This window comes from Notamacropus eugenii, chromosome 5 (genome assembly GCF_028372415.1).
Source record: "Notamacropus eugenii isolate mMacEug1 chromosome 5, mMacEug1.pri_v2, whole genome shotgun sequence".
Taxonomy (NCBI): domain Eukaryota; kingdom Metazoa; phylum Chordata; class Mammalia; order Diprotodontia; family Macropodidae; genus Notamacropus; species Notamacropus eugenii.
The window spans coordinates 116499711-116508275 of NC_092876.1; the positions used below are offsets into that span (position 1 = coordinate 116499711).

Here is an 8565-nt window from a genome sequence, read left to right on the forward strand (position 1 = left end):
GCTTGAACCTCATTTTCCTCTTCACTGGTTCAAGGAAGGAAAAAAATATATATGTATATATGTCTATACACATATACACATATGTGTGTGTATGTATGTATATACATACCTATACACACACATGCAGAAATTCATTTTATGTAACAGACAAGTAGGAGGGGAAGGGGTTAAGAAAAAGGAATAAAAGAGTGTGGCTCAGCAGAGAGAGCACTGGACTAGAAACAAGGAAACCTGAGTTCACATCTAGCCTCATACACTTATTAGCTGTGTGACCCTGGGCAAGTCACTTAAACTCTATTTTCCTTAACCCCACTAAAAAAGGAAAGAGCAAACCACACCAGTACCTTTGAAAAAACAAAAATTCATGGATAGTACTGGTATACCATAGTCAAGGTGGTCACATGACTAAATGGTTGAACAGATTAAGGGAAGCAGTAGTCAGAAGGAAAAAAGACTTTTAAGAAAAGGAAAGTAAAAAAAGAGAGAAGAGTAAGTAGAAAAGTATGGGATAGAGGGACATATACAGTTAGAAATCATAACTGTGAGTATGAATGGAATAAACTCACCAATAAAATGGAAGAGGATACTGAGTAGATTTGAAACCAGAATCCAATGATATATTGTTTAGAAGAGACACATTTTATTTTATTTTATTTTATTTTATTTTTTATTTTTTATTTTTTTTGCTAGCTATCTTTATTTTTTCAGATCAGCCCTGAAAATTGTGGAAAGGCTGAACACTTCTATCAGTTGCAAAGAAAGGATAGTGTGAGCTTGCATGTGACATTTAGGACCAAAAAAACAAAAATCCACCAGACTGAACTGGCCTCATGAGGTGGGACTTGTTTTCCTGACAAGGAGGAAGGAGCCTGCCTTAAGGGATGACAAGTAGATCTCTTTGTGACAGGGCAGGAAAGAACCAAGTGGTCACTACAACACAGACCAGATCACAATACAATAGATTAGGTCACAGTAGGAACAGGCATCTGCTTCATGACTTAGGCCCGGTGCTGCTTGATAAAGCTGATCAACCCATTGGTAGAGGCATCATGAGAAGTCACAGGTTTATCAGAGTCCAACTCAGGCTCAATTTTCTTGGCCAACTGCTTTCCCAGTTCCACTCCCCACTGATCATAACTGTTGACATCCCAGACAACACCCTGAACGAAGATCTTGTGCTCATACATGGCAATCAAGGCTCCAAGAATGAAAGGAGTGAGCTTTGTGAAGACAATGGAATTAGTAGGACGATTTCCCTCAAAGACCTTATGAGGCAGCAGCTTCTTCAGGGCATCACCACTCTTGCCTGCAGCCTCCAGCTCCTTGCGTGCCTCCTCTACTGTCTTTCCTTTCATCAGGGCCTCAGTCTGAGCCAGGAAGTTGGCTAGAAGAATCTTGTGATGAAGGCCATTCCGGATTGGATTCTGCGTCTGAACAGGGATGAGAAAATCGCAAGGGATCATCCGGGTACCCTGGTGAATAAGCTGATAGAAAGCATGTTGTCCATTGGTCCCTGGCTCTCCCCACACAATGGGGCCTGTACTGTAGTCAACCTGAGCTCCTGACTTGGTGATGTACTTCCCATTAGACTCCATGTCACCCTGCTGGAAGTAGACAGCAAAGCGGTGCATATACTGGTCATATAGCAGCAGGGCCTGAGTCTCACATCCAAAACAGTTAATGTACCAGATGCCTAGCATGGCAAGAAGCACAGGGGCATTCTTCTCCAGTGGGGTGGTGAGGAAGTGATTGTCCATCCAGTGAGCCCCCGATAACAGCTGCTCAAAGTTATCAAAACCAACATGCAGGGCAATGGAGAGACCGATAGCTGACCACAACGAGTAACATCCACCAACCCAATCCCAAAATTCAAACATATTTTGAGTGTGGATTCCAAAATCTTGAACTTTCGGTGCATTGGTAGACAAGGCCACAAAGTGCTTTGCCACAGCTGAAGGATCCTTTGCTGAATGAAGGAACCACTCCTTGGCTGTCTCTGCATTGGTGATGGTCTCCTGGGTGGTAAATGTCTTTGAAGCAATGATGAAGAGGGAGGTTTCCGGGTTAAGTTCAGCAAGGGTCTTGGCAATATGTGTACCATCAATATTGGAGACAAACCAGACACTGAGGACCTCCTTTGGAGTAGGGCTTCAGGGCTTCTGTCACCATCAGAGGACCCAAGTCAGAACCTCCAATGCCAATGTTGATCACATCTGTAATCGTCTTTCCTGTGTAGCCCTTCCATTCTCCACCACGGACACGCTGACAGAATGCCTTCATTTTCTCCAGCACTTTGTTCACCTCTGGTACCACGTCCTTGCCGTCCACTAGCATGGGGGTGTTAGAGCGATTCCGCAGTGCCACGTGGAGCACAGCCCGATCCTCAGTGAAATTGATCTTCGTTCCCTTGAACATTTGTGCCCGAGCATCTTCCACCCCTCGAGACTTAGCCAGCTCAATAAGCATCTTCATCACATCTTCGGTAATGAGGTTCTTGGAATAATCCACAAGGATGTGTCCATTTTTGGTGTCGAGATTCAGGCTGAAGCGGTTGAAGCGGTCGTGGTCAGCCTCGAAAAGGCGCCGGAGGTTGAGCTCGGCCGCGTGCTGGCGGTGCCACTGGACTAGCTTCTGGAAGTTCGGGTCCTTGCTGAGCGCGGTCATGACGGGTACACGGACTGCCGGGGAAGAGTCGGCGTGAGGATGAAACCCTGGGTACCGTGCAAAATGAAGAGACACATTTTAGAAGAAAGAAGAATGGATCATATAGATCATCTCATACAATCTCTTCCTTTTAATAAGAAAAAATTGACCAAAAGAATGCAAAGGACTTGCTCCAGGTCACACTGGTTATAATGAGAGAGCAAGGATTCCAACCTAGATCATTTGACTCCAAATTCAGGGCTCTTTACAGACAGTGAATTCAAGTATCTTTCAATCCTTACAACAGTAGGCTAATTCTCCTGAGCAGAGGAAAGAGGAGTAAAATGGAATGATCATCAACTTTCTCAGCAGATTTCATTAAACTAAAGGCCATTACTTTTAATCAATCAACTGGCATTAAACAAACAAACATGTATTTTTTCTCCTTGCCTCTTCTCTCCCTTATTAAACACAATTTTTAAAAATTTTAACTGTCATACCACTTAAATATAGTCAAGGAAAACAATTTCTCTTTTTCATATGTCCAAAAATATATGTCTAACTTTGTATTTTGAGTCCATCACCTTTTGGGATGTCAGGTCTATGGGAGTTAAAATCTACCTCAGATAGTAGTTACATGACCCTGGGCAAATCACTTAAACTCAACATGCCTCAGTTTTCCCTTCTTATTGAATTTTTGTGAAGATTAAATGACTCTGTCTCTCACTGCCTCTACATACATGCATACATACATACATACATACATACATACATATATTTGCAAACTTTAAAGCTCTATATAAGTTCTAGTTATTGTTGTTATCATTATTGTTTTCTTATACATCTACTCATAGGCTTCCTGTGAGAATCAAATGTGACATATGCAAAGTTTTTTGGAAAACTGGAAATAATACTAGCACTTACCTCTCAGGGTAACAATCAAGCAGAGTAATTTGCAAACCTTAAAGTGCTATATAAATGGTAGTTATTATTATTTTTACGTATAGTGTTGTTTTTATAGTATAAACTGTTCTTGTGGGTCAGCTCTCTTTACTCTCCATCAGTTCATACTGGTTTTAAGTTTCTCTGAGAATATCCCTTTCATAATTTGTTATGGTGAATGATATATTCCATTACATTAAACTATCATAATTCAGCAGACATTTATTAAATGCTTTTCTGTGCCCTGCACTGTGTTATTCCTGAGATTTTGAACAATGACTTCTTCTTTTTTTCCTTAAAAAAAAAAGAACAACACAACGAAAACTGACTTCAAAAACCCAGGCTGTGCCTTGTTTGTTGAAGGTTGCCCAAAAGATGTTGCTTGGTTTGGAAAGAATGATATATCAAAGTACCATCAGCCTCTTGGAAAAAAAAATAAATGAGGAGCCTCTTATTAGAGTGGCTCCTCTGTCTTTCATTTACTGTGAACAAAAGCACATGGTGAGAGGAGAGATCTCTAAGGTAACCAGAGCAGCAGGCACATTGAGACAATTGATAAATATCTCATTTAGTTGGAGTTATATTTCTGCCAGCTAATAACCAGAGTGTGCTTCAGTTAGAAAAGCAATGCCTTCCTGACGTTTGCTAGGAGTTTTATCCCCCAGGAGTGTGTACTTAGGAAATGTGAGCAGTGCCTTGAGAAAATACAAATTTCATTTGGATACTGACTTCTTTTGCAGAAGTTGCTGGGGAAAGTGTGTTTAGTGACCTTAGCATAGGGATTGGGTGCTTAAAAATTAGGGCATTCTTTAGAATGAATGAAAAATGTGGTTTTCAGTTTTTTAGAGCCATTTAAATTTGGGGTTGAGATGGTCAGTTAGCATGTTTCATAGAATCCTGCTATCAATAGACTTTCAGGATTCTAAGGGATCTCTATGACTTTTTAGTCCGAGTGTTGTAGATATATCTGAATGTCAAAATATGTGCTTTAAACAGTAAACATTGTTTTTTAAATAAATGTCTATTATGAACCAGGCACTTACTCAGTGTTGGGATACAGAAGACAAAAACCAAACCATCCCTGCACTCAAGGAGCTTATGTTCCATTGGATGAACCCACGTCTTCATAAATAAATTAATACAAAATAATTGTATTTCAAACTGATAGGGGAGGATGTTAGGTAGGGTCACAAAGGGTTTCATGTAGAAAGTAGATTGTGAGTAGAATTTTTGTAATTTCTTTTCAATTAACAAAATAATTATTTTCTTTCCCTCCCTGCTCCCAACTGGGAAAAACAAACAAATAAATGACAAAAACAAACCTACCAACACCTTCTCAAAATAATGTGGAGTTGTTTTTTTTTCGACCTCTGGTTATAAAGAAACATTAAATTTCAAAGTTTATAGTTTAATGCAAACAAAAATTGTATTTTTCCCCAGCTGACAAACTCCTTGAAATCTAGTCTATGAACCCAGATTAGGAATCTTTGCTCTAAATTCTCAACATCATTGTAAAATGTGGTGCCCAGAAATGAACAAAATATACCCATTATAGTCAGATGTGGACAATGCAACAGACTATGAGGTCTTTAGTCTTGGACTTTGTATATTAATGTAGCCTAAAATCCCATTAGCCACTCCCAGATAATTTGTATAAAAAACACTATTTGACTCATGTTCTCTAGTGTTGTAATTATAAAGTGAGGTTTTTGATTCCAAGAGTAGAATAATTACATTTACTCATGTGAGTTTCATCTTAGAGGATTCATCTGAATATGCTAAATTATAAAGTTTAAAATTTTTTTTAAGATACTGATTTTGTCAGTGCACTTAATTATCCCTCCCCTCTTTGATTCATACACACCACTTAGTCCTTTATCCAAATCATTAATGAAAAAATTAAATGCCACATGGTGATGGCCAGGTCCTGAGGAACTACCCTAGATACCTCATCCCCACTGGATATTGAATGATTCCTCTTTTTATCCAAATGTTCAACCAGTTCCTAACTTACCAAATTGCATTATTTTAATCATTCTAGCCCATATCAACCCATTATTGATAAATCCTTGTGGACTTTTGATGGTCTTTTTTTCCCAGATCAGGGTTTTTCTGAGTGTGAGTGTGTGTGTGTGTGTGTGTGTGTATGTGTGTATGTGCGTATGTGTGTATGTGTGTGTGATGGATCTTTTGGAAGTTTCACATTATGAACTTCCTTCTCAGGATGATGCTTTTTAAAAGAAAAGTTGTACATAGAATTATTACAAAGGTAAACAAATATATAGGAATTGAGTTATCAAACTATTAAGAAAATAATAAATCTTAAGGTAAGAGTCCTTGTATTAAATGCTCTAGTACTTCTCTGGCACTTGGAGATGTCTGGAGAAGCTTCAAACTGGCCAGTGGTGCTGAAAACAATACCTTGTTCCTTTATTTGGTGAATTCTAGCTCAATCAAGAGAAAGCTTTTCATTTAACCTATGGCATGAGGAAGTAGGGAAAAGAAAGACAGAAGGTCCAGGTATATATGCATCACAGTCTTTGCAGGGACAAAGACATTTTTAGATCTCCAGAAGAATCTAAGTCTTTTGTTTATTCATCTTTAGGCCCTGGTTGAAAGTAGAAGGAAATAGTGAGGTGCAGTTTTCCTAAGTGACACCCAGATTACTCTGGGCTGGCATTGATTTTCATAGTTGTCTGTGAGACGTTGTGAGGTCCGAGATGATAGGTCTTCTTGAGACTAATAGCTAGCATTTAAATAGTATTTTATTGTATGCAAAGCACCTTACAATTATTATATCTTTTGATCCCCCCCAACAACTTTGTGGGGTGGGTGCTATTATTATCCCAGTTTTTCAGTTGAGGGAATTGAGGCCAAAATGACATGACTTGGTCAGGGGCACAAAGCAATTGGTCGGAGAGAGATTCAAACTTCAGGTCTTGCTGACTCAAAGTCCTAGGATCTACCCATTTTACCACATAGCTGCCTATAGAAAAAGCCCCTGGTACTTTATTGTGCATGGTATGGTTTCAGTCAGGCACATCTTACTGGTTTTTCACTATTAATGACAGGCAGGGAAGAACTAATTAGCAAAGTTGAAATGGAAGATGAAGGTTTCTAACCAGCCCTGAGTGGAAGAAAAGGGTGAGGGTGGGATTATATGTACAAAAGATGAGGCATGTCCAGAGCACAGAGAGCCCTTCGCAAGAAAGATGATGCCCAGAAAACCAGAGGGTTTTTAGTATTTTTTGACTACAAAAGAGATGATTTGGTCTGACTTTCAGATTTTACATAAGAGAAAACTGAGGCTGAGGCTGGGGGAAAATGACTTAGCCAGGATCATAAAATAATGAGAGTAGAGTTTGGATTTGAGACCCAGTCTTCTGCCTCCATATTTGGTAATCTTTATCCTCCAGCCCTAAGTTGGTGTGAAAGAATGCCATGTAGGGTAAAGTACAAAGAAAGGATTGAAATAAGCTAGGAGGCCACCAGAAACAAGTGCAGAACTTTGAGAAGAGAGCATCCTGTTCGGGCAGCTGTCTGCATGACAATACCTGGAACTAGGTGGAGAGAAGAAAAAGTGGAGGTTAGTGAGGCCCATCGATCAAGAGACTGCTGATTTTCATAATCAGTATCTTTCTTCTTGCCAAGCTCAAGAAATCTAATATCCTACCTCATTTTATAGGATTTGGCCACTCTATATACTTTCTTTTACATGCTGATTCATTGAGCAGTATTTCTCATCCAACTGAAGACCAGATGAGATTGCTAGAATCACAAAATTGGAGGTGCCATTCCCAACTGTAGCAATAGCGCCCAAGGGCTCAGGCAGGGTCTCTTCTATATGTTAGATGAGAATTAGTAGCTAAATAAAGTCACACTTTTTGAAATTTCCTCAAGATCATTTAAACTGAAGTTGTTAAAGAACCAGAATCAGAAGAGGGTAACACACATACATACATACAGACACACACACACACACAGACATGACAAAACAAAACGTAGCAACACAACAAAGCCCTGAGTGGTGCAGTAGATAGAGTGCTGAACTTGGAATTGTGAGGAACACCTGAGTTCAAATCCACCCTCACATATTTAGTTTCTCTGTGACCCTTGTCAAGTCACTTCTATCTGTCTCACTTTCCTCATCTATAAAATGGGAACAATATCCTCTATCTTCCAGGATCAAATGAGATAAAATTTGTAAATCGCTTGACAAACCTTCAAGTCTCATATAAATGGTAGCTGTTGTTGTTATTAAACACACATGTATTATGTTAAACTATGTTATGTAGAGTATATATTTGTACTAAACTTTAATTTTATTAGATAAGAGGATTTTCAAAATGCAGAAAGATCTCCTACCAATGCCAGTTAGTTTTTGATCTTTAATTTGCAGTCTTAAAGAGTTCCTGCCACCCCTGGAGGTTGAAACTGCTCCAGAGCTACAAAGAGTCAGACGCTAGACTTGAATCTAGGTCTTACTGATTCGATTTTTCTGCAATTCCACTGTCTCCCCCTGTATCTCTTTATTTATCTGTCTGTCTCCCCCCACTTTATCTTTTTCTGTCTCTCTGTCTTGCTTTATCCCCTCATCTCTCTCTCTCTCTCTCTCTCTCTCTCTCTCTCTCTCTCTCTCTGTTTCTATATGTCTTTCTCTCTACACACACACACACACACACACACACACACACACACACACACACACACACACACACACTGACACAAACACAATCTTCTATGAAAGGAAATATTAATGGAACAACTGAGTTCTTCAGAAAGGCTGAGAAGCTTGAGAAATCTAAATGGAAAGTTTAGGTTTAGGGCAAGCTTCTAATTACCATCTTTTGTCTCCATTTAGAGACAGATTTTCCAGTGATAGCTGGAGGCCAGTTACAGGTGACTTTTAAATCTAGAGAAATATTTCTTTTCAGTCATTCCCCTCCTCCCCACATTCTGGAAGAATAAAAGATACTCAAA

General features: G+C 39.3%; 1 pseudogene; it reads right to left on the bottom strand.

Annotated features, from left to right (window-relative positions):
• Positions 1-638: 638 nt before the first annotated feature.
• On the bottom strand, positions 639-2721 carry LOC140505077 (glucose-6-phosphate isomerase pseudogene; annotated as a pseudogene).
• Positions 2722-8565: the final 5844 nt, after the last annotated feature.